Genomic DNA, 26,680 nt, shown 5'->3' with positions numbered 1-26,680 from the left:
GCCAGGCTCCTTTGTTCATGGGATTCTCCAGGCAAGAATACTGAGGTGGGTTGCCATGCCTTCCTCCAGGGGATCTTCCCTGACTCAGGGATCAAACCTGAGTCCTTCATCTCCTGCGTTGGCAGGCAGGTTCTTTACCAACAGCACCACCTGGGAAGCCAAATATCCAGTCAGGTACACTTAACTTCAAAACTGCTATGAATGACTATTGGTGATGAAGAAGAATAAGATCACACCTCTCCTAGTTCAGCTCCTGGGAATGAATTATGACAGCTAGGTCAGTGGTTTTGAGAACGTGTTAAGTATAAGGCCAGTTATGGTTCTGTCTTCCTGAAAACTCTTCCCACGACATCTCTTCCCACAACCGAGTCTATTTACATACTGGGGGCCTCTGGCTCACCGGACTCTCAGATGGCAATAATATGATCTATGAGCTGCTTCACTATATTTCAAAAGGCCTCAAACAGGCTAAACAGGTTAATTAAAATGTCATGAGTCCTTATTTTTGGCAAGACTGCCTTAACTTGGTGTGACAGTCCTAGATTCTGACTGGCAATGTTATATATCTTAGAGTAACAAAAGTGAGAAGTGAATTAATATAATTCAAGTTATAGTCAAAACTCGCTAAACAGTATGCTTAAGATTCAGCTGTTGCACTGCATATAAATTATACTTCAACTAAAATAAAAAAAAGTGTATACAATCTTTGAAAGCCCAGGGTCCTTGGGAGGTGGGAAATGCCCTCTGGTAGTGAAAGACTGGGATCCAGTAACAGTCTCAGAAAAGGCGTTTCCTCTCCTCTTCCTCAAAACTCATGACTTAGCCAGTGCTCCTGGCCTCAGCTCCGCTAGGACCTGGCCTCCCACTCTCCCTCTGCTGGCTCCCCCAACTTCTGTCAATCACGCTTAGCCCCATATTTGAAAAGTGTCTTTGAACAACCAGCCTGCTCCTATCTCTACTGCCAACAGTCTGAACAACTTGTCCCTGTTCTCATCACTCCCTTGAACCCTGGTTCCACCGGCAAATTCTGGCTCCACCCCTCAGGAGCTGTGCTGACTCTGGGCAAGCAGGTTAACATCTCTTTGCCTCAGTTTTCTCATCTGTAAAATTGAGATAAAGCAGTATTTCCTCGAAGAGTCGCTACAAAGCTTCCACAACTGGGTCCGTGCCTGCGCTGGTTCTGGTAAGCGAGGGCGACTGTCCCTGCTACTATTGCTACCTCTTTCTAATCAAGGCAAGAGGCCTTTTCTCAGTTCTCAACCTGCGCAGGAGGGACACTGTTTCCTGACCCCCACCACCTTGCTCCTCACTGCATCTGCAAGCATCCGCGTCCTCAGAGGAACCGTTTCCAGCCCCCACTGCCAGCTCCTGTCCTCCTCCCATCCTCTGTGCTCTGTGTGGGGGCCGCCCTACCCCCTTCCCTCCACACACTCCAAACTCTTTCCTTTCTAAGTTTCAAGCCTGAAGTGTCAGTCTTCATCCCACAAGGGCGTCTTTCAGATCTCTTTTCCCCAGGCCTTTTCGTTTTACAAAACTAGAATTCCTCTAGAAATTAGGAGATAGGATCTCTGTCATACTTACCATTTGCTGATGGGCACGTCACTTTACATGCCATGTATCTCTTTATCTGTAAACTGAGAAAGCTGGTGGGGAGAGACAATCTCTCAGGTTCCCTCCTCCTGCTCAGAAAAATTTTCACAAATTCTTTTCAGACCCCAGCCGCCCGGGAGACCTCTTCACATGAATGTGTGTCGTGACCTCCAACTCCACATGCCCCACTGAACAAACCATCTGACCTCACACATCAGCATTTCTATTTCTGTTCACGATAACGTTGGTTCCCCTCATCACCCAGACTTGGAACCTAGGTATCTAATCAGTCTCTGAGTCCTATCAACATTTCAAACCATCTCTTCCTTCCTCTTGTTCCTTCTGGCTGCACAACTGTACCCTGGCTGGTTGCTTCCCCCACGCTGCCTACTGAGCCCAACCTACTCCATTTACAGATGCAGATTCTTCCTGAAAATCCATGTCTTGCGTATTCCTCTTTTCCCCTTGCCAGTTCTAAGTGTTTCTACTAGTTGAATCCCTGGAACAGCAAATTCAAAGCCAAGATTGCCCTTAACTCTTCTTTTTTCCCTTAATATTTATTAATTTATTTGGCTGTGCTGGGTCTTAGATGCAGCATATGGGATCTAGTTCCCTGACCAGGTATGGAATTCAGGCCTCCCACACTGGGAGTGTGGAGTCTCAGCCACTGGTTCTCCAGGAAAGTCCCCTCTTAACTCTTTAAATTTCTCTCCCAGGATGTTCCTTCTGAAACTTTCACTCCTGTAATGGATCTGCTTTGCAGGTTTCAGCTTTCCTCCCACTGCCCCCACCTTGGCCCTGAACATACTTCTCAGCCACTTCCTTTCCCATTGAGCCTGTGCCCACTGAAGTATATTTCTTTCAAAAAGCCCAGCTTGCTGGCTTGTGTGTTGTTTTTTTTTTTTTTAAAAAAAAAAAGATTTCAAGCCAGCCTTCTTTGTAAGGTCTTCCTCCAAAGACCAACTTGTGATTATTTACCTGTGATGACTTCTCATAGCACTTCTGTATATTCATTGGATTAAAGGAAGGGGTCTTATATGTTTCCATGATCTCTTTATGGAGTTATCCTCTTTCCTAATTACATACTCAACTTTTCAAAGACAGGGAGCACAGACCTCTTAGCTCCCTAATACACAGTGATAGTAAAAACGTTAACAATAATAATGACTAAACTGATTATCTGCCTGCAGACAATATAGCACAATCCTCACAAACACAATTTCTCAGGAAAACAAAGATGAGAAGTTAAAAGAAGCAACACGTACAGCTGCTCCGCATAGTTTTCATTAACTCTGCCACATTATTTTACATTTGATCTGAGCATGTAAAAAGTATGTGATAATATATTTAAAATTGTAAAGTACTATATTAATGAAAGGTATCGATCATTAACAACCCAGTCACTATGACTGGAATGTTTAAGAATTCTTCGTATGACTTCTACAAGCCCACAGAAAGGGTTATATTAAAGTAGTGGTTCTCAACTAGGGACCATTTAGGCCCGCACCCTCAACGGACATTGGCCATGCCTGGAGACGTCTTTGGCAGTCACAAGTGAGAGGGTATTGTAGGCTTCTAGCGGACAGAGAGCAGAGGTGCTGCTAAACATCATACAATGCACAGGAGAGCTATTCACATCAAAGCCTTATCTGGCCCCAAGGCCAGGAGCACTGGGGATGAGAAGCCCTGTGTTTCAGGGAGCTCACGGGGCAATAAGGACTGACCACTCCTGCGTGGGGCAGAGAGGAACAGCTCACTTCCTTGTAATGATGGACCCCTGTCCTGTCTTGTTTACAATATCCCAACACCTGCTCCACAAGAACTCTGTTCAGGTTCCTAGATGATGTTTTATTTTTATTTTTGTATTTAACTATTTCATTTTATTAGAAAATATTTGACTAGGTAATACATGTACACAGTACAGCCTTCATAAAGGACAAAAGCGTCTACAGTGAAGAAAAGCCTCCTTCAGTGCTGTGCTGTGGGCTCAGTTATGTCCAACTCTGTGACTCCATGGATGGTAGCCTGCCAGGCTCTTCTGTCCATGGAATTTTCCAGGCAATAATACTGGAGTGGATTGCCATTTCCTACTCCAGAGCCTTTACTGCCTATCCCCCCAAAAGTTCCCTCCCATATTTTCTTCTATAACTTTCACAATTTTATTTTTTACCTTAAAATCTTTGACTCATCTAGATGGATTTTTCAAATGTCTCTTATCAACATGCCCAGCCTAAGATGTCTAGGAGTTAACCTTCCCATTCAGATGTTTTGGAATTATTCTGATTTCTCAAAGAGAGAAGATACTAATCAACTTTAGAAGTTAATGAAGTTAACTTGCAACTCTCGATACAGGAGGACAGATTGTATTGTATATTACATTTAAAACTTTAACTTTAATTAGAACAGTGAGTGTCTTTGAGCAGTGTGAATACACAAAAGTAAAAATCTTTCTCATCAACTGAAAATTAATAGATTTAAGTAATTATGTACAGAGTTCAAAAACAGCCCCAAATATATTCCCATAACCTTTGAGAAAGTCTCTTTCTCTGCACATGTACTTTTTGCTCTAGCAATACCTCTGATCAAGAATTACTCCTGGACTAAAAACAATGAATGGCAATTTTTCTTTTTCAGTTCTAGCTAACTCCTGGAGAAGGAAATGGCAACCCACTCCAGTATTCTTGCCTGGAAAATCCCATGGACTGAGGGACCTGGTAGGCTACAGTCCATGTGGTCGTAAAGAGTCAGACACAACTGAGCGACTTCACTTCACTTAGCTAACTCCAAACAAAATACTCTAGGAAAAATAGAAATCATGACAAATTGAAAGCACCAGAGAGTGGTGCATGTAAAGAGGATCACTTATAAACATTTAAAAATATACCTTTATTTGAAAAGAAAAAATATAATAAAACACCATAATTCATACTAAATGATGTTACAGATTTTGAACAATTTTTTCTTTTTGGACTTTTTCTCAGAGAGAATGTGAAATCTGGATTAATGGATGCACTCTCAAAGATCTCTCTTGGTTCTAAAATCCTCTGGATTGTATGATTCTATATGCTGTTTCTTAATGGATCACTTTCAGATATAAGATGGGCTTGGAGGCAAGTCTTTTGAATAGGTGACTCAGACTAGTAGTCCTCAATTCTAACTACACATAGAAATCACCTTGGGAGCTTTGGAAAAATAACAGTGATAACATGCCCCCTAACACATACCAGTTTCTGATTCAGTTCATCTAGAATGGAATCTAAGCATGGATATTTTAAATGCTTTGAGAAGATTCTAATGTGTTGCCAATATTAATATCTGCAGATTATATTAAAAGCTAAAAACAAATAGCTGGAGCCCAAGTAGGTAAGACAAATGAGCAAAGCAGATTGGGTACAAGAAACTGGAGAACATGTGTCTCATCTATTTCAGTAAAAATAAGACAGATCTTTGTATTTCTTTTCAAGAAATGCCAGAAATCAAGTTTTAAGTGAAATTCAGATACTTAAATGTTGACAGCTAATTCCAAACAATTTTAAGTCCTACAAAATACACCCACAGGTTTCACTTGGTTCTATAGTCACCAACATAATAAAACCAGTTCAATAAATCAAGCCCAACTTTTCCTCTGTGCTCTGTCCTGCCATTCTCCCAACTCAAAGCCACCTCCTCCCAGACCTCAGGCCATAAACTTTCCCTTTCCTTTTCCTTTCCATTGTTCTCTTCTTTTCCAATCTTCTTTGTCTTGCGTCACTCCTAAGAGATGGAAACTCTTTAATGAGATCCACACATTAAATCTTTATGTTGTCCTGGCTACATCACTCTGATGGGCTTCTTTACCTGGGAAAATTCAAGTCATAAATTGTAACCGGAGGCTGTGACCCTATTATGTCAACAACCAGTTGGTTTCGTGAAGTCAGGGAAAAAGCCAATCAAGCTCATAACTTCATATTACCAAGAGGTTTATCAAACGATATATGAAGTCATCATTTAATTTCTGCTTTTGTTTGGCTTGTTTCGAAATCTAAATCACTTATAAAAATTACCCTGGTGTTGTTTTTAAAAAATTCCCGTCTGAGCTCTATGCCAGGCCAACTAAATCTGAATCTCTGGAAATGGAGTCTGGGCATTGGTAGCTTTTAAAAGACTTTAGGTGAATCTGGTGTGAAGCCTGCTTTGAGAATCATTAATCTTGACCTATCTCCTAAACATGCAGATTAGCAGAGTTTGAAGATATACTATGGCATTACCTGAGGCAGAGTTCCTTGACAGCTACCTGGGTGCTTGCAAAGTTTACCCAAACCATGGTGCTCTCCTATCACTGGATTCCTTTATGCTTAGTAAGTAACCCTAACACACAGGTGGTGAGCTGAAAACCAATGACTAAAATGCGATCAACTTCCAGATATAAGTTTTTTAAAAAGACTCAATTTAGGGCCATTGCTATAAGGTGTCCTTCTCTAAAGTCTATGATGCTATTTGGATTTCACTTCCTTCTATGCACTGGCCTCCCCCACCCCGACACTACCTTTCATAGATGCACATTCACCCAGAAACTGAAAAGTTTCAGGTAGTTTCCATTAAGACATTTTCAGAAAAATATTTTTCAATGGTTAAATATTCATTGAACAATAGAGGTAAGGGGAACTTTCCTGATCAACTTCCCCTACCTCCTCTGATGGATGAGAAACCTTAAGTCTCTTTTAATTCAATACCTATGGAGCACTAACAGTGTCCCAAGCTCTTCACATCTGTTATCCTCATTAACCCTTCAGGATAACTCAATAAGTATTACTATCATCACCACCATCACTACCATTTAACAAATGGGTGGGGGGGTGGGGAACTGAGGCTCAGAGACGCTAAACAATTTGCCCAAGGTGTCTAGGCTGGTTAAGTTGAGACTGGGCACTTACATTTGACTCAAAGTATCTGTCCTTACTTCACCTTCCATCACCTGGACTGATGCTGCAAAATGTGAAGGATAAATATGAAAAGGCTAGGAGGTGATCAGTGAACACTTATTTGAAGAGGTAGAAAGTGGCATTTGGGCTAAGCCTTTTACAAATATATAGCATTTCAGCAGGCATTCCAGTTTGGAATCAGGATCAATACTGAGGCAGAAAGTGACAGGGAGGACATAGGGTGAACTGGGAGAAAGTGATAGGAAGAGGTGAGGAACAGATTGTGGAAGGTCCCAGGTGCCTGACTAAGGAATTTAGACTTTAACTGTAGGCAACTGATTTTGAAAACCAGCAGTTTTTGAAAACCACTGAAGGTTTTCAAAAGAAAGGTTAGTTAAAAATTAGTTTGAAAAATACAGAGCCCATGGAAGTGTTGAGACTGAATTAGGGGAGCAGAGCTTGATACCAAGGAGGCCAACTAGAAGCCCATTACACCCCCTCTGCTGGTTACTTCACTCTTCACCCTTCACTGCGCTTGCATCTGCTCCCCTCAGTGTTGGTTTCTTCAAGGCACCTCCATGTCTGTTTCACCATTTTTGAATTCCAATAAACTGCTTAAACTGCCCTGTCTAAATCAAGTGATAAGAGACCTGAACCTGGGCAATGGGAATGGAGATGAAAAGATAGGTTTATGCATCATTTGCAGGTTCGTGGTAACTGCTCAGAAACGGACAGAAGGCAAGAGAGAAGGAGAAGCAGAGCAGGAAGAGACTCCGATGTTTCAACTTAGCAGAGGAACAAATAAGGACATCTAGAAAGAAAGGGATGGTCAACAGTAGCAATAAGTGGTGAACAAGATGTTTTGACTAAGATCTCAATCCAACAGGCATTTTTTAAGCAGTTATTCTGTGCTGAGCATTAGGGGAAAAAACTGTAAGACTAATTTTGCCCTCATGCATCATCCAGAGACAGAAAAAGACAGTCTAGCAATAATCAGGTGCCTGGTCTCTTAGTCTCAGGACAAATGTACCCTCTTACAAAGACCCACCTAGAGGGTCATTTATCTCAGGCATCAGCCTTCCTCACAAGATTTGATCTGGTTTTATTTGTTCACTGCAAGAACAAATCTCCAACATTCATTTATAGGTTTATTTATTGTCTGTTTCCCCCCAGGAGAAGGGACATCTCACAGAAACAGCAACTTTACCTTGCAGTTGCTAACTGCCACATAAACTCTCAGCAGGAAACACTCATTGAATATGTTCAGGGGGAAAAAAGTGAATTCACCTCATCAAGGTTAAAATCTCAAGCCAAACCAGGTGAGTTTCCTGATGTCTAAGGAACTTCTTAGAGAACTGAATAACTTAAGCAGAAAAGCCAATTTGAGGTTGGGGCCCAAACTGAAATCCAGGGGGCCTACCATGGATCAGAGCCCTGACTTGGCTGATAGATTTCAGGAATACCCAGCCGGCGAGAGATTCATTTAACAATGAGGCCAGCCAGCCACCTAGCTCAGGTTTTATTTCCGTCGTCGTTCTGACGTCAGAAAAAGCACGAGTTGCCGCAGTTTCTTCTATCAAGGTGACAAATTACAGTCTTGTTGGGCCCTGGAGTCTGCAAACGATGGATTTATTTTCTCCTTCCCCTTATATTAAAAAGTCTTAGACCCACGGCAGAGATGTCAGATCCTTTTCCAAACGCAAATAAATACGGTTTCCTAGCGCTCGGGTCTTTTTCAACTCATGAAATACATCACCAGGGATTCGTCGGCGAAAGTATGTGATCCTGGTGGCAATTAGGTTTTCACCGGAGAACCAGAGCAATAAAAACCCGGTCAGACACAAAGGACTCTCAATTGTAGCACCAACTTCCCAAGCCGAAAGCAGCCTGCGAAAAGCACCAGCCAAACGCCGTTACCGCGAAGTTCCTTTTGCCGCCATATGTATACCTGTACCTTCTAACTACAATTCAGTCCAAACCCAGGGCTGGGCACTTCCACAGGGAAGCGGCGCCCAGGCAGCCCTGTAGCCTGGAGGTACCAGTGGGTGCTGAAGCTCCGGGAGGGGAATGACGGTGGTGGGGGCGTGCACCGGGGCGAAGAAGCACTTTCCTCCGGGCACTCGCCCGGCGAGGTTAAAGGACTATTGTGGTAACATTTAGGGACGCGAGGGTGATTCGGGGGTCGGGAGAAGAGGTGGGAGTGCTAGGGAGGACCCTCGGCCCCCAGGCCCCGCGCGATCGGTGCCCTTTTGTTCGCCAGCTCCAGCGGCTCCCAACCTTCAGAACCGCTCTTCTCTCCTTCCTTTGGGAAAGAAGCTCTTTGGGGCGGGAAAGGGCAGTGAGTCAGCCAGCATCCCTTAATAACCCCCTCATCCCCCGTCCCCCAACCTCACAGCCCGCATCCTCTCCGTTACCGAGAGCCGGGCAAAGCTCGAGAAGGGCCGGCGAGCGTGTTCCTGTTTACTCGGGCTCCGCGGCCAATGCCCGAGACCCAGCCGGCCGCACACTCAACGCCGGGGACATCACATGCCTTCCTTGGGGCTCTTAAGACACAGCAAATCCCCACAAACGCCCAGCACTCAACCACTCCTCGGGAATGCAGGGAAGCCCTCACCTCGGCGCGCTCTCTAGACCCGCGTGGTCCCTAACCCGCGAATGATTTAACCAGATCTGGCACCACAATCTCCCACTAAGAAAACAGACCCCAAAAGTAAGCCGCAGGCCACGCAACGCTGGAACCAGGGGCTCCACGCCTCTTTACACTGCCGCAGGCGGTCAGCAGAACCTTGGATCTGACTTTTCTCCTGGTAAAAGCGAAATCCGAACGCATCCGGCTCAGCCGCGCACTCCTTCCTTTCACGCTCGCAGAGACGACTTCGCGTTACCGCCTCCTCTCACATCTAAAACGTCCCTTTCCTCCCAACCGCTGCTCCCTCAGCTCTCCCTAGGAACAGGAAATCCTCTTACCTCCGGCAAAAAAAAAAAAAAAAAAAAAAAACGGGGGAAAAGTGGTATCCGCCCTTCCCGGATTTTCCCCCAGCCTTGCGGTGTCCTTTGTGTCAAGGTCTGGCTGCCTTGGCGGATGAAAGGTGCCCTCCGTCAGCGAGGGCTGGGCGGAGAGGCTCGGCGTGGCGTGGCGGATTTCCGAGGAAGGTGAAGGGCGGCGACCTTCTGGCGGAGCGGCGTGCCGCCCCAGCCCGCGCACTCCTGGCTCTCCTCCTCCTTTCGGGGCCGATTGCATCAGAAGCTCCCCCCACCAGCAACCCTTACCCACGCGGTGCTCGCCAGCCTCGCACTTACATCCGCTCGCTCGGCCGCAGAGGGTCGCGAGTCAAATTAGAGTCATTCTCCTACTGGGGGACGCTTCGCCCTTGCGCATCCATGGCTCGCGATGGTTTAGCTGTTCCGGCTAATCATCCGCGTCTCGCATGCCGTCGCCTCCCCTCCTGCGCGTCCGCTCTTTAACCGAAGCTGCGTGTCACCGAGCGGTGCCCGTCACATGGTGTCTCTTGCCTAGGCGGCCGCCCCTGGCTGCCTCCTTGTCGCCGTCCGCCGAGGATGCGGCGACCGCGGCCGGCGGAGGTTGAGCATCGGAAAAAGAGAGGGAGCGAGGGAGGGGTTGCGGGGCGCTTGTGCGCCGGGAGCGCCGGCGGTGGCACCAGGAGCGCCGGCGGTGGCACCGGGAGCGGAGTGTGCGCGCAGCCTGGACACCTGCCCCACGCCCTCCCGGTGCCCTGCGGCGAGCCCAGAGCCCAGCTGCAGCGGTGGCCGGAGACTGGGAGCCCTCGGAGATGGAAGGGGGAGGGGGCTTGGAGGGCACGGAAGGAGGCGAGGAGGGCTGTGCGATGGGGGGCTGGGGGTGCACTGGGGGTACGCCGGGGCCGGGCCGGGGCGCGTGAGCGAGGGGAGTTGCATTGTGGGAAGGGCGCCGCGTGAGGATGGCCGCGGGAGTGGCTGCTCCGTTCACAGCCCTGCCAGCGGCGTGGGAGCCGCTAGCAGCGAGGGAGCGGCGTTGGAGGCTCCCTAAGGACGGCGCGGAGGAGGTCGGGGTCGGCGGGGAGCGCGGGCACCTCTGGAGAGCCTTTGTCCGTCACCCGCAGTGGGAGGCGCCTCCCCTCTTCCGGATCCAGCTCCCGCAGTCCCGGCCAGCCCCTACCCCGAGGTCTATGCTGAGGGGCTCTGCTGAGGGGACTGGGTGGCTTTGCTGAGCCGGGGCGCGCTCTGGGCTGGGGGGAGACCCCACGTGATCGAACCCCGGGCATGGTGCGTCGGGGGTCAAAAAGCCAGGCGCTCGAAGTCGGGGGTCAGCAGGGAGCGAGGGCGCAGGATGGAGGGGTCTGGGGCCGCGGGGCCCGTTTCCCTTTCTTTTGCTCTCTCTTTGTTCCGGGCACAGCCCCTCTGAACTGACGGGGCACTTCCTTGCAGTGCAGTGTGTTTCCTTAAAATGGCGACAGGAAATCCCACCTGCGCGTCAGCCAATGAGACAGTCAGCGCCGCGCGAATTTGCGGGGTGGAAACTCGAGCCTTCTATTGACAGGAATGGTTGCGTCTCCGTGTTCCATCAAAACAGGAAAAGGAAGGTGAATCATCTTTCAAAAATTAATCTACCAGGCGCATTTCAAAAGGGCAGACGGAGTAGCCTCTGATGGAGTGGCTATGGCTTTTTAGTCACCGCTGGAAAAGCGAGAGGAAAACCAGACGCCTCATAACTAGAATACTCGTTCCGTCGAGTGGCAGAAATTGGTTAGTTCAACAATGGCTGTCTGAGAACCCTATTCAGAAGGCCAGCTCTTGAACAAACCGGAAAAACTGAAAGACAGTGCAAACAGAAAGGGGAAGATGATGACTGGGGAGCCTCGCTCAAACAAACCTACCATCAAATTCTGCCTCTGACACTGCTTCCCTCGCCTGCTTAACGTTTGTCCTTAGTTTTGTTACCAAGTTTGTAAAAAAAAAAACAAACCCACAGTTAGTAGTACCCATATCATAATAATATTATACACGTCGCCAAAAAGTTGGTTTTTCTCCCCCCTCGCTTCCTAGAGGAAGCTAATTTAGAATGAAATTGCTAATTGTAAGTAAAGTGCACTTTGCCTGGCAGGGATAATGCTTATGAATAAGGTAGGAAATCTGAACATGCAAGATGATAGCCCGAGCATGGCTCCATCAGCTGGTTGAAATTAAATATTCCCCAGTGTTTAGAGAGCATGTCTGATCCTCTGATGGAAAGCTTATCTTTTGATTAGGGTTTTAACTTATTTCTGTGCACCTAAGGCTGCAGTTAGGTAGCATTTAAAAAAATTTTTTTAATTGTGGTAAAAGTCATTTAATATAAACATACTATTTTAACTGTATTTAACTGTATAGTTCAGTGACACTAAGTACATTCACATTGTTTTGCGACTCTCACCATCATCCATCTTGTGAATTTTTCAACTTCCTATACTGAAACTCTGTTCCCCTTAAACACTTAACTTCCCATTCCCCTTCCACCCCACCCACAATGTACTTTCTGACAGCTGTTGTAGCTACCTTATATAAGTGGAATCAAGCAGTATTTGTCTGCTCTTAATATGTATTGTAATGCATTTTTAAGGTTAATTTATGTCCTATAAACAGATTGTACCTTTTTTTCCCTCTCTGCTATCCCAGTAGACTCTCAGTTTTCCCTTTTATACATAGTAGTGTATATATGTCAGTCTCAAACTCCCAATTGATCTCACCTCCCTTTTTCCCCCTTGCTGTCCATACCTCTGTCCTCTGCATCTGTGTCTGTATTTCTGCTTTGCAAACAGGTTCATCTGTACCATTTTTGTAGATATGTGTGTTAATATACAATATTTGTTTTTCTCTTTTTGACTTCACTCTGTATGATAGTCTCTACATCCATCCACATCTCTGCAGATGGCACAATTTCATTATTTTTTATGGCTGAGTAGTAACTACTGGTGCCAATCAATGAATTTGGTAAAGTTGCAGGATACAAAATTAATGCACATAAATCTCTTGCATTCTTATGCACTAGCAACAAAAGACTGGAAAGAGAAATTAAGGAAACAGTCCCATTCACCATTTTAACAAAAAGAATCAAATACTTAGGAACAAACCTACCTAAGGAGGCAAAAGACCTCTACTCAGAAAACTATAAGATACTGATGAGAGTATTACTCAGCCATTAAAAAGAATTCATTTGAATCAGTTCTAATGAGGGATGAAACTGGAGCCCATTATACAGAGTGAAGTAAGCCAGAAAGATAAAGACCAATACAGTATACTAATGCATATACATGGAATTTTAAAAGATGGTAACAATAACCCTATATGCAAAACAGAAAAAGAGACACAGATGTACAGAACAGACTTTTGGACTCTGTGGGAGAAGGCGAGGGTGGGATGTTCTGAGAGAATAGCATTGAAACAAGTATACTATCAAAGGTGAAACAGATCACCAGCCCAGGTTGAATGCATGAGATAAGTGCTCAAGGCTGGTGCACTGGGAAGACCCAGAGGGATCGGATGGGGAGGGAGGTGAGAGGGGGGATCGGGATGGGGAACACATGTAAATCCATGGCTGATTCATGTCAATGTATGGCAAAAACCATTACAATATTGTAATTAGCCTCCAACTAATAAATGAAAAAAAAAAAAAGATACTGATGAAAAGAGGACACAAACAGATGGAGAGATATACCATGTTCTTGGATCGGAAGAATCAATATTGCGAAAATGACTATCCTATCCAAAGCAATTTACAGATTCAGTGCAATCCTATCAAATTACCAATGGCATTTTTCACAGAATTAAAGCAAAAAATTTTGGAATTTGTATGGAAACGCAGAAGACCCTGAACAGCTAAAGCAATCTTGAGAAGGAAAAGCAGAGTTGGAGAAATCAGGTTCCCTGACTTCAGACTTCAGGCCACAGTAATCAAAGTAGCATTTTACAAACTGGATTCAGTAGTCGAATTGGGCTTCACTCCTTGCCAACTATTTTGCTAAGCACTTTACATGTAAATATTATTACATGTTATCCTTTCAACTACTCAATACCATATTAGCCTGTGTGTTAACAAGAAAACAGGTTTGAAGAAGCTAAGTTCACACTAAGACAATAAGTGGTGAAAGGGGGGCGTGAGGGAAGTGATTCTTATTCAGGCCCAAATTCAAAGTCCACACTCAGGCTTAACCATGATTCTACAACCATTTGCAACTAGACACTCTTGGGCTTCCAATGTGGAAAGATCTTCACCCCTCACCTGGGTTTTAGTTGACAATCTAGAAATGGAGTGTGAATGTCCCCTTGGAGGCTGAAGTGAAGAAGCTGCTGTGGAGAGGACTGCAGGGAAGGAGGATGGGGATGGTATTCAGGAAGAGTGCCCAGCCGCTTGTGTGGCTTTTCCTCCAAAACCACTTGTAGGTGAAACTTCCTGTGATAGGTCCTTTCAGTAGCTCAGCATTTAAACCCAATTGCTGTGGTCTCAAATGGAGGCAGGGGGTATCGTGATGATGACTCTGCTGTTCTCTGTGTGCCTCTTGAGAGCCAAGCAGCAACATAAGCACCTAATAGATGGTCTCTCGTTTAATCCTCACATCATTCCTAGGAAGTGCAGTCCATTATAACCCCTGATTCAGAGTCTAATGAATTTATTCCAAGTCCACTCAGGTCTAACTGGCATATCTAGGTCTTACATCCAGCACTGATTCCAAAGCCAGTTTTCTATGCCTGGCTCTAAAATGTTCCCTGATGCTGGAACAACCCCTTTGGAGGACCAAGAGGATAAAGGATCCCCTGCCTTCACATGGGGACCGCTACCCTATTTCCAGGCAGCCCAGGGATCAGTTTGCTTTGTGATAGAGTTGTGAGCCCCAAGGGCATTGTTGATTGTATCTAATATTACTGTGGACCTTTGCAACTGAGTAGATTTCCCCAAATGATACACACGTAGTCAGGACACATTAATGGGTTATACAGTGGGCTGCCCTATGATACTGAGAAAAGAAACATTACTGTATCTGAAAGTGAAGCTGGAGCAGGAATCTCTAGTGTGAAAAGAGAATTGAATCGCCTCAGGTCACCTGGGAGTTTTCTAGTAGCTCTCATGGGCCCTTTCTGGAAGGTTCCAGGAAGGAGGGGCAGCTTTGTGAAGAAAGATCAATCACATCCCCAACAAGATTCAGCCTGAACTTGAGCCACACCTGCTCTCACCACAGCTTCACCCTGTACTCACCTGGGTTGCACATGCTTGCTGTCTGGGTGCCCAGTAGGAGAGCTGTGTACTTACAAAGAAAAGGTGCTTTCCCCCATGGGTTCTCAAAGCTGTCCAAATATATCGGTAGGTTGATATATATATATATATATATATATATATATATTTCTTGTGGATGAATTTTGAAATGGGATCAAAATTATCTTCTGAATGTGTATAGTTTTTTCTTTTTGATCAGTTATAGGACAGTCTGAATTTTGACAAGCCAATGATGAAAAATAGAAAGATCAGTAGGTACAGTTTTTGCAGAATAAGTGTCCTGAATATCTTCTATTTATAACAGAAGTAATATGGCTATCTATGAAAAAAATCTTACCTCATTAAAAAATAAGTTATTTATTCTGAAATCAGTCTTTTACTCCAAGTAATATGGTCTAAAACATCAGATGGTCTTTAAAATTACCTAGTTTTTCTTTTGATGGATGTAATCACATTTCTTTGCCTAATTAACCATTTTACCAACTTCAATTTTCTTTGGATCTCATTCATAGATGACAATATTTTAACTATAGGAGTTAGTTAAAGCAGCCACAGCAAAGAATAACTTTGCAACTTGAAAGAGTCCCCAGTCATCTGGGCCATCCTTGGAGCAGATACCCCCTCCCCTCAATAGAACTGTGACAGGGTCTGCTGTCATCTCTTCCACCATCTCAATAGACAATCTACCTCCCCAAATTGGTAACTGACTCTGGCAGGAGGTCAACAAATTCTACTGAATCTAAACAGAATTTAAAATAAAATCGCAGTGCAGTCCTCTTTAAAAATGTCTATTGTTCCTGATTTTGGCCCAGGTTAGCTTTGTAGGGTCACTTAATTTTCATCTGTTAGGGGAGCAGAAAGTAGGGTTTGTTCCATACTGTGACTGTATGACAATATGGTCTCATTCACTGAAGCTAAAGAACCAGAACCAGTGATCAGTCCCAGAGGTTTATTTACCTGACCTTTATGCATTGTTATGCAGATCAACATGCATGGATCTCCCTAGCTTCTTACGAAATGAGGTAATGATACCCGTCTGATGTTTGACTCTGTGTCTCCAGTATCTTCACCACAATGCTTGGCACATGGTAAATGCACAATAAATGGTATCTCTTACTTTCTTGCATGCTTTGCAGAAATAAGCACAGGGCAATGAATTTTCAAAGCCCCACTTTACAGGCATTAGTATTGCATTATGCTCATTCCATACTGAGACAGCTATCAGACCAACACTTCTAATCCTGTTCTCCCACTAAGGGAGTAAGGAGACAAAGTATTTATTGGAAAATAGTTAGTCCTCCATGTCCCCTCCAAACCTTAATTTTAAAGTGACAAAGGGAAGTTAAGCTCTACATACGAATGTGCTAATCAAAAAGTAGAAGTGTTCCAAAGTTGAGTATATTATCTACACTTGTTAAAGGTGCCAGTATAAGTTGCTACAACTTTTTTGTGATAAAATTAAATTTAATCACATTTAATTTAGTGATTAAAATGTGGGCCCTGAAGCAAAATTTTATGAATTCTAATTCTGATCCCACTCTAATAACTCTGCGACTGTGGGTGAGTTGCTTAACTTCTCTGTTCCTCAATTTCCTCATGTTTAAAGTTGAAATAAACAATAACACCTACCTTATATGGTAATATGAAATATGTTTGTTAATATGTGTAAACATTTCAAGTAAGTCATAATGTATCTTAGGTATTTAATACATAACAATATTTGTTACTGGAAAATAATTTGGCAATAAATAGGGAGAACTTAGATCCCCTTGGTGTCACTTCTGGGAATCTACATCCTAAAAATAATACACAGAGATATTCACTAAGAGCACAGGGTTTGGAATCAGGCAAGTAAGGTAAAAAGCATGTTGGAAAGCATCCATTCAAAGTAAGGATAACATAAATTTAAATGACAGGTCCAAATTAAATACTCAGGTGGCTAGACTCAGGGAGATCTTTAAACCCTCAAACCCTTAGAGATAGTTTGAGAAATGGAATACAGGGCTGACTGTTCCTTAGTTCTGAACCAGCATGATCATTCTTACTTTCTTATCAGTTTGGGTGTCCAAAAGCAATACAACGGAGAAAGAATCTTCATCCAAGAGCCAGAGAAATGAAAGCAATAGTAGGGAAGTGATGAGAGATATCAAGGGAAGTGAGGATAGAGATAAGAAAATGGGAAAATGAATGACAGAATCAGAAGGCATGAAGATTTGAAACAAGCCCTATATGCATTAAGTGAGCTAGTTCTGATGAGAACAAGGGCATGGTCATCTCAGGAAGTAGAGGGAGGGTATATGATGCTAAAATCTTGCTGGGCAGAAATATAGTTTTTGCCTTTTCTGCTGAGAAGGTAGCTTTGGGGGGGAAGGGTTTTTTTTTTTTTTTTGTCTTTTTTTTTTTTTTTTCCTATTCCTTCTGGCAAGCAATAAAAGGGGAAGAACCCCATTCATTACTTGAGTAGAGTAACACACTTTACTAAAATAAATTTCTATTTTAAGTAATTGTTCTTAAAATAGGAAATATCCAGTGATTTTCAGTGTGCTTGATTTTGAAGGACTATGTATTCAGTTTTATTTTAGACATCCAATGCTATTTCATAATCACAAATGGGATAATTTTACTGAGAGGTTTATTGATATGTTTCTAGTTAACTATACACACACATATGTATGTGCTTCTAAAATAAAATACTCCACAAGTTTTTGATTCAGATGCAGCATGTCCAAAATTGAGCTCATCCTTTTTTGCCCCCAGCCCAAACCCTCCCCTCCTCCACAGACCCCACCTTGTGAAACTGTACCGTCCTGGTCACAACTGTTCAGGCTAGAGGTAGCGGGGTATCTTAGTGTCTCCTTCACCTTTCAGATCCAAATGAATTCTTTGCACTAACATTCTTTGCACTAATGTTTAGTAAATGCTAGGCATTCTGCTAGTCCTTCATGGAGCTTGGAAGGACCAACATTCTGCAAATGATCTCACCAGTGAATGGAGTTTGTAGAGGGAGAAAAGTGCCTCAGCATGACTCTCTGGGGTAACAGGCACATGCCCTGGGCTGGGAATCTGGGGAGGCTCCCCTGAAGACATGAGCTTTCCTTGGATGCTATCCTCTTTATGTGGAGGATTTTAGTAAGGAGCGGTAATGGACACGATCGAGTGAGCATTTTCAAAGGAATAATCGCCAGTCCTGTCACTCTGCCCCTTAAATACTTCTGGCATTTGTTCCTTTTCCTTCCTCCTTATGACCATAGCTGGCATGAGCCTCCAGTAACACACTTCTGGAAAAGTTCTCATCAAAGGGCACTGATAACTTATGTCATCCTAAAAACATATATTTTTAAAATTAATTTAAGCTAAAGACACCTTGATTTTACTTCTGCAACTTAATATGTACCTGAATATATTTGTCAGTCATCTATCTGTATTATTGTCCTATTTATCATATACATAAAAACATTCACAAAGCTTAAAGTTAGATAGCAGGATTTTATACTTATTTGTATAAGTATACTTATTTATACTTATTTTTTGTATTACTAAAATATATTTCTAATTATTATTACAATATTAACATTTTAGTAAGATAAATTCGATTGAGTATACTTTATTTTTAAAATCTTAGTTGAACGCTCTGTGATACAGCAATTCACAAATCTGGTTCCAAACTTGATTAATTTTGATTGTTTTATTTAATGACTGTCACAGCTGGACAAGAAACCTCGCAGAGACATGGGGACCCAACGGAAGCCAAGTACTATCGGCTACACTTATCAAACCAAGTCACTCAGTTCTTAATCCTATCCACTAATTTGCAAAGATCTGTTATTTCGTTGTTACTTTACAAATGTACACTTAGGTCATCATCAGTGGTTATAGAAGTGAACTCATGGACCTTACTTGATAATAATGAATTTGTTTTGATGGACTTCTTATCATATTTGATTGATAGTTATCGCTTGGACTTCTTATCATATTTGATTGATAGTTATCGCTTTACCTTGCAGTATGAAAAAGAACTCTCTAGGAGCAAAGTATGAGTTCTACTTTTTTGTATTTCCTTATGTTTGTATTACTATTATTTTTCATCTGAAGTTTCTTTAGAGGAATCTTTTAAATTTACTTTGTCCATTTTTGGAGGATAAGTTAAACTAGATAAAACAGAAAATATATTTTATAAACTCACTAAACCGAGCATACACAAATGCAGTGCATTGCAATATACTGAGTGGGGACAACTTAACCAGGGCACTGGTATCACCCTCTGTGCTCCTTCCTCAAGATACCTTGGATGCTGCAATCAATGCTGCATCTAATGTGTGAGCTGAGAGAGGGCCATGATCGATCTGTTCATCTAAACAGGAGGAGCAATATTGTCTCCCTGCAGCCCACTTTGTCACCCCACTTTGGCTTTCCACAAGAGCCTGCGGCTGGAGGACCCCTCCAGCCACTCTTAGCCACTTGATTTTGTCATGGCAGTTTAGAAGTCACTTGCCTGAGATGACAGTTTCTGAAACCGACTGAAATGACCTATTCAGAGATTATCTCCCCCACCAGTCTGCAAGCTTCATAAGGGGAGATGGCATGTTTTGTAACTGTTTCCAAGCACCTTGGACATAATAGAAGCTCAATAAATATTTGTCCAATTAATGAATGTATGAATGAATAAGTAGAATATCTTTATAGTTCAGTAGCTCTAATTCTTTTCTATTGAATTTAAATTTCAGGTCCTTAAAATGACAAGGAATATAAAAGTATTTATAAAATATTTATCAAATGTACATTTAGCTAAGTTTTTAAAGCCTGAGAGCCTATATACACAAAGCAAATGAATAACCATTTTTGGAAACTTGTGGCTAATGAATTACCATTTTAAAACATCAAGGGTTGGAGAAGGAAATGGCAACCCACTCCAGTGTTCTTGCCTGGAGAATCCCAGGGATGGGGTCGCACAGAGTCGGACATGACTGAAGTGACTTAGCAGTAAAGTCTACTACTGCTTTATTTAGAGGATATGTGTAAGTGAGAGCAGGAGTGAGTGGGGTAGACACGCCTGTCCCTGCTTTCCTCATCCCATCTGGACCCTTCTTTGCCCTTGAATCTATTCCTCCCTTTCCCCAGCAGTCTATTTATTAACTAGCAAGAGGGCAAATAAGGGATCTTCTAGGATTGATTTTGCTAATTTTTCTGAGGATACCGAGCACCATTTCACCATATTCTGTACCCTTATCTGACAGTCCCTCCTAGAACTGAGTTTTCTTTTCATCCAGAGTCCAGAAGGAAAAACAAATCATATCATCACGCACCAATAAAAAATAAGCTGTCCAGATGGAAATAAAATCTAATTAGGCAATAAAAGTAGAGATTGTGAAAAAAAAGAAAACATCAAGGGTAAGAGCTTATGGAATGACACTTTTAAAAGGAAAAAAGGAACTTCAACCTGTGTTTAAAAAGTAATGTGTTGGGCTTCCCTGGTGGCTTAGTGGTTAAGGAATCAGCCTTCCAATGCAGGAAACATGAGTTCAATCCCTGATCTGGGAAGATCCCACATGCCGCAGGGAAACAGGCCAATGCACCACAACTATTGAGCCTGTGCTCTAGAGCCCAGGAGCCTCAACTACTGAGCCCATGTGCCAGCAAATACTGGAGCCCGTGTGCCCTAGAACCTGTGCTCCGTAGCAAGAAAATCTACAGCAGGGAGAAGCTTGTGCACTGCAACTAGAAAGTAGCCCCCGCTCACCACAACTCGAGAAAATCCCATGCAGCAGCAAGACCCAGCACAGCCAAAAATAAATAAACATTTTTTTAAAGTAATGGAAAACAATACATGTATATTGGTTTCCCAGGTGGCACAATGGTAAAGAATTCACCTGCCAATGCAGGAGAAACCCACAAGGGATGTGGGTTTGATCCTTGGGTTGGAAAGTTCCCCGGAGGAGGAAATAGCAACCTTCTCTGGTATTCTTGCCTAGAGAATCCCATGGACAGAGGAGCCTGGCAGGCTACAGTCCATCAGATCTCAAAGAGTCAGCCCTGACTGAGTCCGCGCGCACCCCCGCCCCCCCCACACACACGTATATATAAATGGAACTGAATAAATTGGCTGTACACCTTAAACATTGTAAATCAACTATACTTCAGTAAGAAATAAAAAATTTTAAGTAATGTATTTACTTTAACAAGATTCTAGCCTATGGGAATTATCTAGAAAATTCAGAGCCCCAACTCCCTAAAAATGACCATTCCTTAATAGCGAGTGTGGTTTTTCTTCCAGACTTGTTTGGATATGTGCCAGCATGTCTAATTCACATTTGCTATATGAAATTCACATTTGTAAATGGAGTCTAATTAAATTTTGTGATTTAAAAGAACAGTTTTGAGTTATTTTGTCCTGTTGTTCTTCCTTGCTCTTCTTATAACAATTACTATTTAGACATCATCCTATAGTTAAGATACAAAGCACTTAGCAATATCAATTTTATGATGAATTCAACAGTTCTTTATATTTATTATTGTAACTTAGATCAAAAAAGAAATGCACTGGCTTTTCCTTTTCAATTTTGAAAAGGAGGAGAATGAAAGAAAATTGTCTTATTGCTTGGCATTTGTTCATTCAATACTTGTTCAACGAATGTGTTCAAAGTTAATTCCTTTGGCAGTGCTCTTTATCTGACTCTCCTTGGGAAACTTACTCCTGCAATTATTTTTTTTTTATTACTGTATTTTCATCCTCTTCTCTACTGACTGCAAAGTATTCAAACTTCTTCTATCATTAAAATAAAGAAAAAAAGAGGATGGAGGAGTTAAGGAGGTGGGAAAATTTGAAGGAAATTCCCCATGATTTTACATTTCTCTCTGGCTATAGCCCTTGTCTTCCATTTAAGTGTCAAGCTCCACCAAAGAATAGTTAACAATATGTTCCAATTCTTTTCCTCCTATTCACTTTTTAAATACACACATACACATACAACTGGAAGATTTATTCTCACCATGGAAATGTTGGAAAATGCAGTCAAATGGAAAAAAGACAATCCAAACCATTTATAAGTTGATAGACTCTGCTGCTGCTAAGTCACTTCAGTCGTGACCGACTCTGTGTGACCCCATAGACGGCAGCCTACCGGGCTTCCCCGTCCCTGGGATTCTCCAGGCAAGAACACTGGAGTGGGTTGCCATTTCCTTCTCCAATGCATGAAAGTGAAAAGTGAAAGTGAAGCCGCTCAGTCGTGTCCGACTCTTAGTGATCCCATGGACTGCAGCCTACCAGGCTCCTCTGTCCATGGGCTTTTCCAGGCAAGAGTACTGGAGTGGGGTACCATTGCCTTCTCCGTGATAGACTCTAGATAACCATTATTGACATTTAGTTCACTTTGCATATGTGCATACCATTAGTACAATCAGAATCATGTGCAGTTTTGTATTTTTGTGACATTAAATTTTGATCATTTTACTCTCATTAAAAATTCTTCAAAATCATAAAATTTTAAGATTACAAATTATTTCATCATATGGTTTTGCAATTATTCTCATTGGTTTCAGATTTTTACTTTTTTATAGAAGTATATGGTACTTTTCCCCATCTCTGATTATTCCCATAGATAAATTTCTAGAAGAATTCTAGAGTTAAAATGTAGCAATGCTTTAAAATATTTGCTACAAGCTTAAAATCACTTTCTTGAAAGAAAGTATGCATTGAAACATTAATAGTATGTGAAGGTAGTTATGGTATTGCTTCTTCAGCATTCTTGGGTATTATAACTTTACTCATTTTTATTAATTTAGTAAGTGAAAAGTTTTTGGGTTTAATTTGCATTCCTTTTGTTACCAGTTCTATTGAACTTTTTAAATGCACTTATTAGACCTTTTATTTCCTCTCTGAATTGTATATTATGTGTATTTTCTCCCAATATTTTAGTGTTTTGAAATCCATTTGTGTATGCTTTTTTATATTTTAAAAGTCATAAATTGTAGCTACATTTTTTTCTGTTTCTGTCTGCCTTTTTTTATGTTCAGAAGTGGAAATTTTTATGTCAATGAATTGTTGAGTTTTTTTTCTTAAACTTGCAAATTCATTGCTTATACAGAGATAATATTCACCAGCGCATGGCTTTAGTTCTTATGACTTAGATATTTTTCCACCTGTTTACTTCTTTAATCCATCTAGGGAGACTTAAGAATCTAAACTGATTTGTTCCAAATCACTAAACTATTATTCCAGTGCCAGCTGTGAAAATTCTTTCTCTCCTCAATTGTGGTGCCTCTTTTATTCAATGTTATTATTTATTACAGTTTATTACACCAGATGAACTTAAGATTATTAAGTCAATAGAACAAAACAATTCAACTTTTGCCACACCTATAATTTACCTTAAACACACACCTAAAGCATTTACAATGAAAACGTAGACTACCCAAGGATTCTCTTAACATGAAATCTGTATGTTGTCTTTCTATATTTTTCAAAGTGTAAAATGTTGCTAATATATACATAACAATCTGAATACATTGAGAAGTATACCACACTCCTGAACAACCCGACTATAGCAACTTTTCCTAAATTAATTTATAGAAATGGAACTTTGCCAATCAATTCTTACTTTTTAAAATATAAATACGAACTGTCCTAACTAAGACATCATGCACAGCTAAGACATCATTTTTAGGTAAATTACATTTCTCTATCAGGTAGGCATATATAGGAACTTTTCATGTAGTCAATTTTTAGCTATCCACAATATATTGATTGACATTCTTATTTTGTAGGTAAATACGGAGTAAAATAGATTCTTGGTCTAAGTCACCAAGAATGTTTGAAAATCAACCAATCAGACTTCTGTCACAGGTTGGGTTCCCTGGGAAATAGTGTGAGACTGAGATGAATGAGTGTAAGGTTTATCAGAGATGCTCTTGGGGTCCACACTTGAGGAAGGGAAGGAAATGAAGACAAGCAAGATTCGGAAGGAGGGAGTAGTTGGGCTACAACACAGTTAGAGCGAAATCCTCAGCCAGCCCCACAGGGAGCTCAAGGCTGGGGTGGTCCTTTAGAGTTGTCCACCATATGGACCAGTCACGGGATGCAGACTGTCCTGGGAAAGGAGTGTCGACTTCAGACAAATCAGCTTTCTTTCTCCAGATTCTTCCACAAGGGGGCAGATAAGTGAGGGTTTCTGCCAGCTGCAGTCTTGAAGGGGGAAGGGAGTGCTCTATGGCCTAAACTTAAAGTAGTCCTCATCATTTCCACATTGCGAGTCAATTATCAGTGTCTACTCAGTAAGATTTGTAAAAGTAGAAAACAAATCTTGAGAGAAGTATTTTTAAAAACACACAGCCTAAACATAAGAACTTGATTAGAGAGGGTCCTAAAGTCCTCACTGTTGTGTCTTGTCTGACTCTTAGGTACGCAAAACCAGAACAGAAGAATTTCCATTCCCTTTGCTTCTCATTCCCTTCTTTAGTGAAGTAGCAAAATATAAAGAAGCCAAGAAGAAATAGGAGCAGATCAGCGTACACATACACTCTTGGTCAGGGAATGTTAATAATTATCTGTCCACATTAAGACAGAACGCTCAGTTTTACGACCTTTCTGAACTGGGGTTGGGGGATGGTGGGCAGGTAGAGATGGAGGGGGGAATGGGGGCATTGCAGAGTTGGCAGCTGAGGACGATTGCAGAGGAGGAAACGGAAGATGACCAAACCCCTACTAGTGCCCACTTTTAGGTCACCCACTTGTGTGTCGCCTGTTTTGCCTTCACAACAACCTTTAAGGTAGACACCGGTACTGCTCAGTCACTCAGTTCTGTTAGAGTCTTTGAGACCCCATGGACTGTAGCCTGCCAGACTGCTCCGTCCGTGAAATTTTCCAGGCAAGAAATATCGGAGTGGGTTGACATTTCCTCCTCCAAAGGTAGACACTATTGTGCCCAGTTTTCAGAGGGATATGTGAAGGGCAGAGAAGTACTGTAACTTAGTCAAGATTTCATAGACAGTAGCTGAGCTGGAATTAAAACTCCCATCTGTCGGCCTTCTGCGCCTCTGTTTCTTTCTGTTAAATTCTGTAAATATGAGGGATAGAATAGAAGAAAACAATTAGAAGCCATCCTGCCATTCTAGCATCATTCAGCTTTATCATCCATGTGGTTTAATGAATATTTATTGAGTGATTATCAGGCCCTTTAATATTTGTTGGGATTAAAAAGAGTAATATATAATTTTAGTCATAAGATGTACTGAGTTTATCAGTCCTATTAATTACTAGCATGTTGGTTTTGCTATTTTGTTCCCTACCAGCTGCAAAGTAACAGAAATGATTATCCAATTAATTTCGTGAATAACTTGCCTGAGTTACCAAGCTGCCTGACAAGCTAGCATTCGAAAGACATTAAAAACATAAGGTATGCCTGACAGGTTTCCCAGGTGGTGGAGTGGTAAAGAACCAGTCTGCCAATGCAGGAGACACAGGAGATGCAGGTTGAATCCCTGGATCAGGAAGATCCCCCAGAATAGGAAATGACAACCAACTCTAGTATTCTTTCTTGCCTGTGAAATTCCACGGACAGAGAAGCCTTTCAGGGCTTCCATGGGGTCTCAGAGTTGGACGCAACTGAGACCGAGTATGCACCTACCTTGACACAGATTTCTGGAGATGAAAGAAGCTGCTGGCATGGACAGGGGACTCATCTTTCTAATGGAGGCAAAGTAAAAGGTGTGATGTAGGGACTTCCCTGGTGGTTCAGCCGCTACGATTCTGCACTCCCAAGACGGGGGTCTGGGGTTGATTCCTAGTCAGGGAAGTCGATCCTGTGTGCCGCAACTAACACCCAGTGCAGCCAAATAAATAATATTTCTTTTTTAAAGAATGTGATGTAAAGAGGGGAAAATGAGAGATGAGGACATTCCTAATTGTTTGTTGGCTTCATTGAGGAACCTAAAAGAGTAAGTTAGATACTGTTCATTCTTTCTCTTGGTATGGAGTCCTGGTTACAAGCAAAGGCTTTACTACTAAATATTCCCAAGTTTCCATCTGGTCCACATGCAAGATGCATGTGTGGGCAAGTGGCTTAACTTCCGTTATCTTGAGTGTCTCTGTACTTCTCAAACAAAGAATATTCACAGTACCCATCTCATAGACTTGTGTGGGTTACCTGAGATACAGGCTTAAAGTCTGACACTTAGAGATTTCTACTTATTGGCTCTGATTAAGAGTTACTATGCTTTACTTGAACACTTATTTAACTCTGTTTTATATTTAACACAGGAGACAGTTGAGCCTGGTGGTTTAAAAAATGGTCTCTGAAACTGAACAGCCTGAATTCAAGCCCAGGCTCTGCCTTGTGCTCACTCCACGTGTGACCTTAAGAGAGTTACTTACCCGCACTGTGCCTCAGTTCTCTTGCCTGCAATGTAGGGATTATAACAGATCCTACTTCAATGTTGTGAAGATCGTGAGTTTATGTAAGTAAAGCCTCTAGAACAAGACCATCTTGAAGACCTATGTGTTTATAGCTATCTACATACACACATATATAAGTGCTTCTAAAATAAAATACTCCAAGCTCTTGATTCAGGCATAACATGTCCAAACTTGAACTCATCCTTTTTTTTTCCCAACCCAAACCCTCCCCTCCTCCCAGAGACCCCATCTTGGGAAACTTTACCACTGTGGACACAATAGTTGAGGGCACACAAGGCTTGAGACAAACAGACACACTGGAATGTACGCACACACACACACACACACACACACACACACACACACACACACCAGCTCCGAATAGTCCATGTCACTACAGTCCCTTCTCTGGGGAAGCGAGCAGCACTTTTAATTCCTGTGCTGAATTTCCCTGGGAAAGGGACCTGACTTTTGTCCTAGAATCTAAGGGCAAGATAAGATGGCAGAAATGTGCAGCCTGAGGCACAGTGAGCCCAGGTCGGAGGTTCACCCTAGTGC

At 42.4% G+C, this 26,680-nt stretch overlaps 1 protein-coding gene and 1 long non-coding RNA gene across 7 annotated transcripts in view; one reads left to right on the top strand and one right to left on the bottom strand.

Annotated features, from left to right (window-relative positions):
- SLC38A1 (solute carrier family 38 member 1) overlaps window positions 1-10,342 on the bottom strand; it is a 71,737-nt gene extending 61,395 nt beyond the window's left edge. For 2 of the 4 annotated variants that reach the window (XM_070454528.1, XM_020873113.2), the window contains exon 1: window positions 9,792-10,342. The gene's annotated coding sequence lies outside the window, so the exon portion shown is untranslated. Of the gene's footprint in view, window positions 1-9,194; window positions 9,284-9,791 lie in introns of those variants that run through there. The other 2 variants (XM_020873112.2, XM_020873114.2) reach the window with 2 other exon arrangements.
- Window positions 53-26,212, top strand: LOC110124523 (uncharacterized). Of its 3 annotated transcripts, none has more exons than XR_002309800.2 (4): window positions 53-277; window positions 5,804-5,927; window positions 7,665-7,810; window positions 25,988-26,212. It is a non-coding gene; the product is annotated as an uncharacterized lncRNA (long non-coding RNA). The 3 variants fall into 3 exon arrangements; XR_002309802.2 differs by lacking the exon at window positions 25,988-26,212 and adding an exon at window positions 7,949-8,214; XR_002309799.2 differs by lacking the exon at window positions 25,988-26,212 and adding an exon at window positions 7,942-8,214.
- The last annotated feature ends 468 nt before the right edge of the window (window positions 26,213-26,680 follow it).

The sequence above is a fragment of the Odocoileus virginianus genome, chromosome 24, assembly GCF_023699985.2.
Source record: "Odocoileus virginianus isolate 20LAN1187 ecotype Illinois chromosome 24, Ovbor_1.2, whole genome shotgun sequence".
Classification (NCBI taxonomy): domain Eukaryota; kingdom Metazoa; phylum Chordata; class Mammalia; order Artiodactyla; family Cervidae; genus Odocoileus; species Odocoileus virginianus.
This window is presented reverse-complemented; position numbering and strand designations above follow the sequence as displayed.